Raw genomic sequence first — 7,921 nt, forward strand, 5'->3', positions numbered from 1 at the left:
ATCTTATCATTTAAAATACATAACCAAACTTCATTTTTTCTATTTTACATACTGACTTTTACAATATATCATACATCAGTTTATCTATTTTTTCTTCATATCATTTAAATAATATTTTTTATTCTTTTTAAACATTTCATTTCTACCAATAAATTTGTAATATCCATATATATATATATATATTATTTGAAATACATTATTGTATACAATTAAATAATTAGTCCTATACATACAAAATAAAAATATATAGACCAAATAAAAATTAAAAATAAAATCCAAATATGAAAAAATTGGATAAATAATATTTCCAAGATTTTTTTTTAGAAAAAAATAAAAGAGAGGTATTTTAAATGATGAACAATAAAAAGAAGTTGTATTGAAATGTAAAAGTAAAAGGAAATGAGGGAGTAAATAAAGTATAAATAATAAAAAAATTGTTTGAATGATAAACAGTATCCGCTACATGTAACGGATTACTGTAGCAATTTGTATTTTATGTGTTCTTTTATATAATCGCATGGAACTTATTCTATGAATGATTCTTTAAATAATTTACATTTTTTATATTATATATGAGCATAATACTCTTATATATTTATAAATCACTTTCACACCTACTTAATTTAAGCCGGCTCTTTCTTTTTCTTACCTCAAAAAATAAAGGATAGTGCTACTATGCCATTCAAATTTGCTTTCTTAGTGTGTCTCTAGTGCAAATTATTATTTTTTTTTTTGCTTTTTATTTTAAATATTTTTTTAAACATGTTTAGACATTTTTAAAATATAAAAAAATCAATATAGTAATAGTTACTTATTTAACTATTAAATAAAAAAATATTAAAAAATAAAATAAATTATATAAACGATCAATTAAAGAAATAAACTCAGGCGATAATATCATTTTTCAAAAACAAAACAAAAACCAACTCTTTCTCTTTTAACGTGGGATATATATTTTTCAAAAAAAAAAAAAACGTGGGGTATATATTCTCCAGTTAAAAATAAGACCAAAAAGCTAAAAAGATTCTGTCCACGAGGCATATTCATCCTTAAGATGTGCGGTGTGGATAGTCCTCTGCCTAGCCTAATAAAAACAGAAACAAACCACTGTTTTTCATAAAAGCTGACTGTCCCCCGTTCCGCCCTGAGTGTTGTATGCAGAACAGATGATTCGACCGCAGCAAACTCAAGAACTATCTCCTGCCCTAAGTTCCCAAATTGTTCCTAAAAATATACTTGCGAAGTCAAAAGGGTACAACCAGAAACAATCAGAACCTCATACTCAAAGACTCCGGTTCCTCAAATCATGTACGTGGTTTTGCTGAAATTTCTAGACCTTATTTATTTCTCCGAAAAGCTTTACATGTTTGTTTACTAGTGTACAACAACGCTCGCCGAGCGTTCGATGGAATGCTTCTATAAACCAAATAACTGATTTTTGTCTTACTTCTTGCACTCGAATATTGCTCTACGGTCAGAGCATTCGAAACTGAGAAATTTTTAACACGATGTAACTAGATAATTGGATCGATGCCTTTTTGCTTTCTTTCTTTTTTATTTTTTATTTTCTTGTGGTTTCCTTGCTCGGGCTCTTCTAGGTAGTTTTAGGATCCGTTTGGACAGTGAAAAGTGTTTTATCTTATCATTATAATTTTTTTAAATTCTTATACAAAACATAATAAATAATTTAATTTTTTTAAATCTAAAAATAATAATAATATTCTAATAATATTTTATTAAAATTTCATCGAAAATTTTATCATCTCATCTTACTATTCAAACCACACAATAAGTACAATGTCTAAGACCTGATTTAGATAGAGAGATGCTTCAATCTCAGCTCATCTTATTTTAATATCTAAATACTACAAATACAAATACTTTTCAATTTTCAATTTTATTATCATCTCAACTTAAATATTTCACTACTATTTACAAATCATCTCAACTCATCTCATCTCATCTCAATTTACCATACAAACTAGGCCTAAGTGAACCATTGATTGGAATAGTCAATCTTTCCAACTTCCCTTCCTGTCACGATTTCCATTCTTGCTTTGCCAACTTTCCATTTATTCTAGATTCTCATTCCATAGTGATTGTTTTTCCATGGTAAACCTACAAACTAACACGATTTTATGTGATTTGTTATATTTATTTTACAATAAAAATAATTTTACAATCTGATATACTACATCACGCTACGTTAGTTTGTAAGTTTACTTTTGTATAATCCTTTTGTTGCTAAAATATTTTTCTTTCATTTTTATTTAAAATTACTATTAAAGTATTAATAGACATTTTTCAAACTAGTGCCTATTTTAAAAAAAAAAAAAATCCCTCTTGTCCAAGCTCAGTTTGAGGGATGGAAAATGTTGATGTGACACATCTTCCACATCCATTAAAAAGAGGACATGCACTATATTCATACACGGTGAACATGCCACATCAACATATTATTATTATTGTTATTATTATTATTATTTTAATGTCGGGAAACCTCTTCAAGGAAGAGCCCTTCGGACCCATCCCTGTAGAGTAAATACCGGTCTCGTGTACCACAACCTCAGAAGTTTCTTTACATAGAATTGGTTAAAATTGCTGGCTTTTCACCAGGAGGCGTGACCCCAAAGGATTGTTTGTACCCATGAGATGTTGAACCTTAGATCTTGAAGGGAGTCATACCCCAAGACCCAGGCATTCACCACTTGGGCCAATCCCTTGGGGTTACATCAACGTAAATATTAGAAATAAAAAAGCGTAATTTTTAAAGAAAAACAAGAAAAAGGGCCACCTAGGCGGCACCACCCAAGGGGTGAGCGGCAACGGCCACCACACAATGGCTTTTTGTGGGCCACCCCTCAGGCAGTTTCTTTGATATAATGTTTATGCTAACATGGCATGTTGACTATGTATTTTTTTTAGGCCTAGTTTGGGTACTGAGAATAGTATTCTTAGAATTCCTCAGTATTATTTATTATTTTATTATTACTTTTCACTACTATTCACTATTATTCAATATTTTATCATTACTTTTTAACTATTATTCATAGAATACCTGAAAATACCACACTACCCAAACGCAACCTTAAGAGTGGTTTGGATTCAGAGATGAGTTGAGATGGTTTGTGAATAGTAGAATAAAAGCAGCTATGTGTCACGTCAGCATTTTCCGTCACTAAGCTAATGAAGCTTGCATGGTGATATTTTTTTGAAATAGGCACCTAACTCCAAGGATTAGTTTAAACCTTTATAAACCACAAGTACCATTTTGAGAAAGTCCAAAATCCAGGGACTTGATCACTAATTTTCCCTTATCTAAATTTGTAGATGCTAGGTATTCAATTTAGAGAAGAAAGTACTTCCTGCTAGGGCATTTGAAGTCTGATCCTCCTAAAGATTGATTTTTCATTGAAAAAGCCCTCAGGTCCTATCGTTTGCAGGTATCTATCATTTTTCTTTTTCCATTTGGAATCCTTTGAAAAAAGCAAAAAAGCCACCATAGCCAAAATTCTTTGAGTAAGGCTCTGTGTGTGCATTATAATATCAACAGGTTGTTTGTCATTTGTTGATGCCAGGAAAAAAGTAGTGACTTCCAGACCAGTGGTGCTCACCAGGTTTGTGGGCTCTGGACTATCCTGGCACTGTTTGCTTATTAGATTGAAAGGTGTAGTTGATGATGTTACAATAGTAGGGTTTTGTGTTCGAAATGCTGGCTTGTTGGGTATCGGAATTTGTTATTCCCTTGAAGAAGTTAATTCATAGACTGTTTTATTCTGGGAAAGTCTACAAAAAAAAAAAAAGAAATTACGTGATGGCCTCTGGTAATAGCTCTCAACAGTTTGAGGAGACTCTAATGGAGTCATGTTTGTATGGGGATGCCATCGTACCGTACAAGTTGTTCAAGTCATGCCTTGGAGTGCCTACTTAGACAGAATTTGTAGAGTGGCCCCTCATACTATTTGTCCCTCTGATTTCGAGAAAATTTGTTAAAAATCGAAAAATAGCTCCCAGTTGGTGAAAATTGAAGTCATTTTGAGGCTATAATTGAGCCGGTGACTTGATGCAAAAAGGCAATTGATAGGGGACATTTATTAAGGGTTTTCACTCAGCCTTCTAACATGAATTAGGCAAACTAAAAATTGGGGAGCTACAAAAAAAAAAAAAAAAATAGTTTTTTTGTACGATTAAATAAATTAGTGGTTCTGAAAGAGAGATTTCTAGAACAGGGAGCTGACTAACTTTTGTTTTAGGCATTTGTTGATTGGTTTTGTTGCCAAACCATACTTGTGTTTATTCCAGGATCGAAGGAGAGCTAAAAAAACAAGTGGTTCTGAAAGGGAGATATTTGGAGTGCCAGCAGTATTGAGAAATGTAATAGATCTACCAACTCTATGTAAAACATTTGAATATGGGAAAGTGGATACCTAGAGAAAGCAATGCTCTCAGAAGTCCATTGCTTACTATGAAATTGAAGGCTGTGGTGCAGCATTACCAGAGTTGGTTTGCTGCCAGATAATTTGGTCATTTGCAATGAAACTCATTGGGTGAAGGAGAAGCTAAAAGCAAGAGTCCTTTCTGGCTCTTAAGATGTTTTGGGGCTGTCAAGATATATGAAATTTGGTTGCAAAAGCATGGATTTCCTCAAGGATGAGAATTTTATCTTCAGTTGATTGCGGGGTATTTGTTCTGTTTTTTGTCTGTCTACTGTTATGACATGATGATTGCTGTTATAACATGATGTTGTACAAGCTATAATACTAGGCTCCAAAATGTTGTCTATATGCCTGATTGTTATTTTTTTGTGAAATTAATCAAATGAGAATAGGTCAATGCCTTAATGGAAGATTATTTTTCTTTTGATAAGTGATCGAAGATTTTATCAATACATGCGAAGGACATTGTCCAAGTATACAAAAAGTATACAAGAGAAACACCTAACAATGAAACAATATAAGATTAAAAGCTCTTTCTATGAGGCCTAATTCAATTGATATTTCCTTGAGACTTTAGGAAAATGAACAAATAAAGTTATAACCGAGTAACCTGTGCTATTGCATCATGTATATTGAAACAATGGCATTATACATATCATCCCAAATCTTCTTTGTAAGTGTAGCATGGAGGCTTACGCTCGAGCTTATCCAGAAAAATGGTATAAACCAAAGTGGCAATTTTGAAAACACTTACAAATGAATGGAGCTTATAGTCAAGACTCAAAACCACTACTTTAGTGGTTCACAGTGTCTTTTTATTTGTTTCAGTTTCATACCAAAAAATCGAGCTAATCCTGAAAGGTGTTTTGATGGATGATCTCTATCAAAATTCATCATTCTCTCAATTGGATGAACCAGATCCTAAAGAGAAGACTATGGATTTGTTCACAAAAGACCTTGACTATATGGAGAAGATAAAGGAGTTGCAGGGTTACCTTGACATGGTAAATCTCAATTTTATAGTCATTAGTTCCTCACCCTTTTATTTCTATCTTCTCCTTTCTGGTTTATTTGTTGCTTATTGCCTATAATCTTTAGTCTTGCATTTTTCAGTTTCTTTTTTTGTTAATTTTTATGTTCATAGTTGATGATTGTTTTCCTACTAGGTTGAATTTGTTTTTGTAAAAGTTGTTTTCCACATTGTTCTATATTTTGTTCGATCTAAACATGGCTTATGCTTTAACAAATTGGAAATCATTTCCTCTAATCACAGCCCTCTGTCTCTACCACCATTTTTCGATCCCATCGTCAACTCCACCCCACGAAAACCACCTCATATGTCACTCTTCGCTTTGCATGGCTAGCACCAATTCCCTTAACCCTTCCCCCTTCCTGAGCTAAACATGGCTTATGCTTTAACAAATTGGAAGTCACTCTTCCCCTTTCCTATTCCTTAGTGGTGACCACCTACAACTTCAATCCACAATGCTCTACTTCTATTCATCATTCCCAGCTCCAAGTTTGCCTCTAGTTCGTCATCCTCAGCTTCAGATATACCTTCATAGAAGATAAGGGACACTCGGTGTATATTCTTAGACGTTTTATCTTTATAACCTTGTTTCAATGGGCTTCAACTATTGTGTTCAATGGAACTAGTGTCCATGATTTCCTTGTTTCTTTTTCTAGTTCATGACTTGTAACTAGGTTCAGTTTTTGTATACTTCATGTGTACTTAGCTTTGCCTTGCTACTTGTCTCGATAAAATTTCTTATTAAAAAAAAAAAAATGATATGCCTCCTTGACTAGTGGATTTTGTTATTGTCTTGTCGGGTCTTTACAAAAGAAATTTTGATTGGTAAGTTTTTGCAAAAGAAAAATGATATATATAAGCCTTTTAAGCATAATCCTGTCATCGTTTCCTGATGTTGACTGATTGGTAAGTAATTGACAAATAGTTTTCGATCTCACGTCCGGATATGTTGAAAGGATGATAACTAAAAAGCTTATGAATAGTATATGTCTTTACAGAAAAATTTGATACAAGCAAACAAGGTTTTTAGGGTCTAAACGAACCAGTAGAAAATAAAGTTTTGCTAGAATTTCACTAATTTGAAACTCAATGTCAAACCTATAGAAGAAGTGAAATTGAAGATTGTACAAGTTTTCATTTGTTATGAATTTACATGTTCAGTATGAAGCATGAATTCACCACCAAAATCACCAACATGATTCAAGAACTTCTTGAATAATTGCAAATTATTACATAAAATGTTATGCTTGCCCTTTTTAGCTAAATTACATTTCAGTTATTTTGCTAAAATGGTTTCTTTAGTAAACCATAAAGTTGAATAAATCAGCCCTAGCCTCTGTTTTTTTTTTTTTTTTTTTTTTTAGCATGAAAAGTCCACTTCTCAGGTATATGCTAAGTAATAGTTCTTTACCAGGTTGGGGAAAAAGTAGTTCCTTAGCAATAAGCCCTTCGTTGAAACTTAAAACAGGAAACTCTTTACTTACTAGCCGACCATGAGTCACCATAATCATCATTAGAATAGCTTGATATCCACTTTATGGTAAATTGACAATAAAACTACCATTATCTTCATTTTTAGTTATTCAAAGAGTGAGTAGCTCTCCTCCCATTGACAAATTACAATGCTGCAGTTTCCTCCCATTTTAAACTAGATGGAAGGTATGTATTCATGATTTATTCTAAAGACAAATTATTTCATAACTATTGTTACTGCCAGGTCAACCCCTTGACGTGAACAACATAAACTGATTAACCCTTCCCTACATGTCTCTCATTGGCACCTGCTCAACGACCATTCTGGATGGTTTCTCCAAGCTCTACCCCTCTGAAGCTCTCTCCCATTTCGGGGGCTCAGCTACAGGTCATCAAAATCACCGTCAAAGGCTTGGTGTGATACTCCATGACCATGACAGAAATTGACTGCACTCACCAACTGATGGAAAAACTTTCTTGCTAAGTCTCCATGAGCTTTCCTTTTGCTACTTTTGCAATCCTTTCATTTTCATCACGAAGAATATCATTTCCTAGTGGCCATGACTCCTTATTGTATCAGTGGCGAATCAAGCACAGGATCTTCATATCTCATACTTCCCAAGGGAATGATTCCTAGCTGATTGAGGTTATAGTTTTGTTACATATTTTGGTCTTCCATCGAAAACAAAAGAAGTGACAAGATAAATTTTGCCAAGAAACATATTATTCTTGAGTGGGTGTGGATGATAAAGAAATGTGCAGGGATGTTAACCTCAGGGGTATTGGCCTGGCAGTTGTAATAGACGTGGCTATCCCTGATCTTTAGGAAAAAAAAGAATATTGGACACATCACACACGTCTTCCATTGGATTTAAAACAGGAGGAAACTTCTTGGATTTCTAGGAGTGGAGGCCACTCCCATCTGGAGAAACCAAAATTAAGGGCTTGTTTGTTCAAATTTATTGTGAAGATAGTAAGTTGT

At 33.2% G+C, this 7,921-nt stretch overlaps 1 long non-coding RNA gene across 1 annotated transcript; it reads left to right on the forward strand.

Moving 5' to 3' along the window:
* Positions 1-1,007: 1,007 nt before the first annotated feature.
* Positions 1,008-3,444, forward strand: LOC121259062. The gene is made up of 2 exons (XR_005939506.1): positions 1,008-1,308; positions 3,331-3,444. It is a non-coding gene; the product is annotated as an uncharacterized LOC121259062 (long non-coding RNA).
* The last annotated feature ends 4,477 nt before the right edge of the window (positions 3,445-7,921 follow it).

The sequence above is a fragment of the Juglans microcarpa x Juglans regia genome, chromosome 4D (genome assembly GCF_004785595.1).
Source record: "Juglans microcarpa x Juglans regia isolate MS1-56 chromosome 4D, Jm3101_v1.0, whole genome shotgun sequence".
NCBI lineage: Eukaryota > Viridiplantae > Streptophyta > Magnoliopsida > Fagales > Juglandaceae > Juglans > Juglans microcarpa x Juglans regia.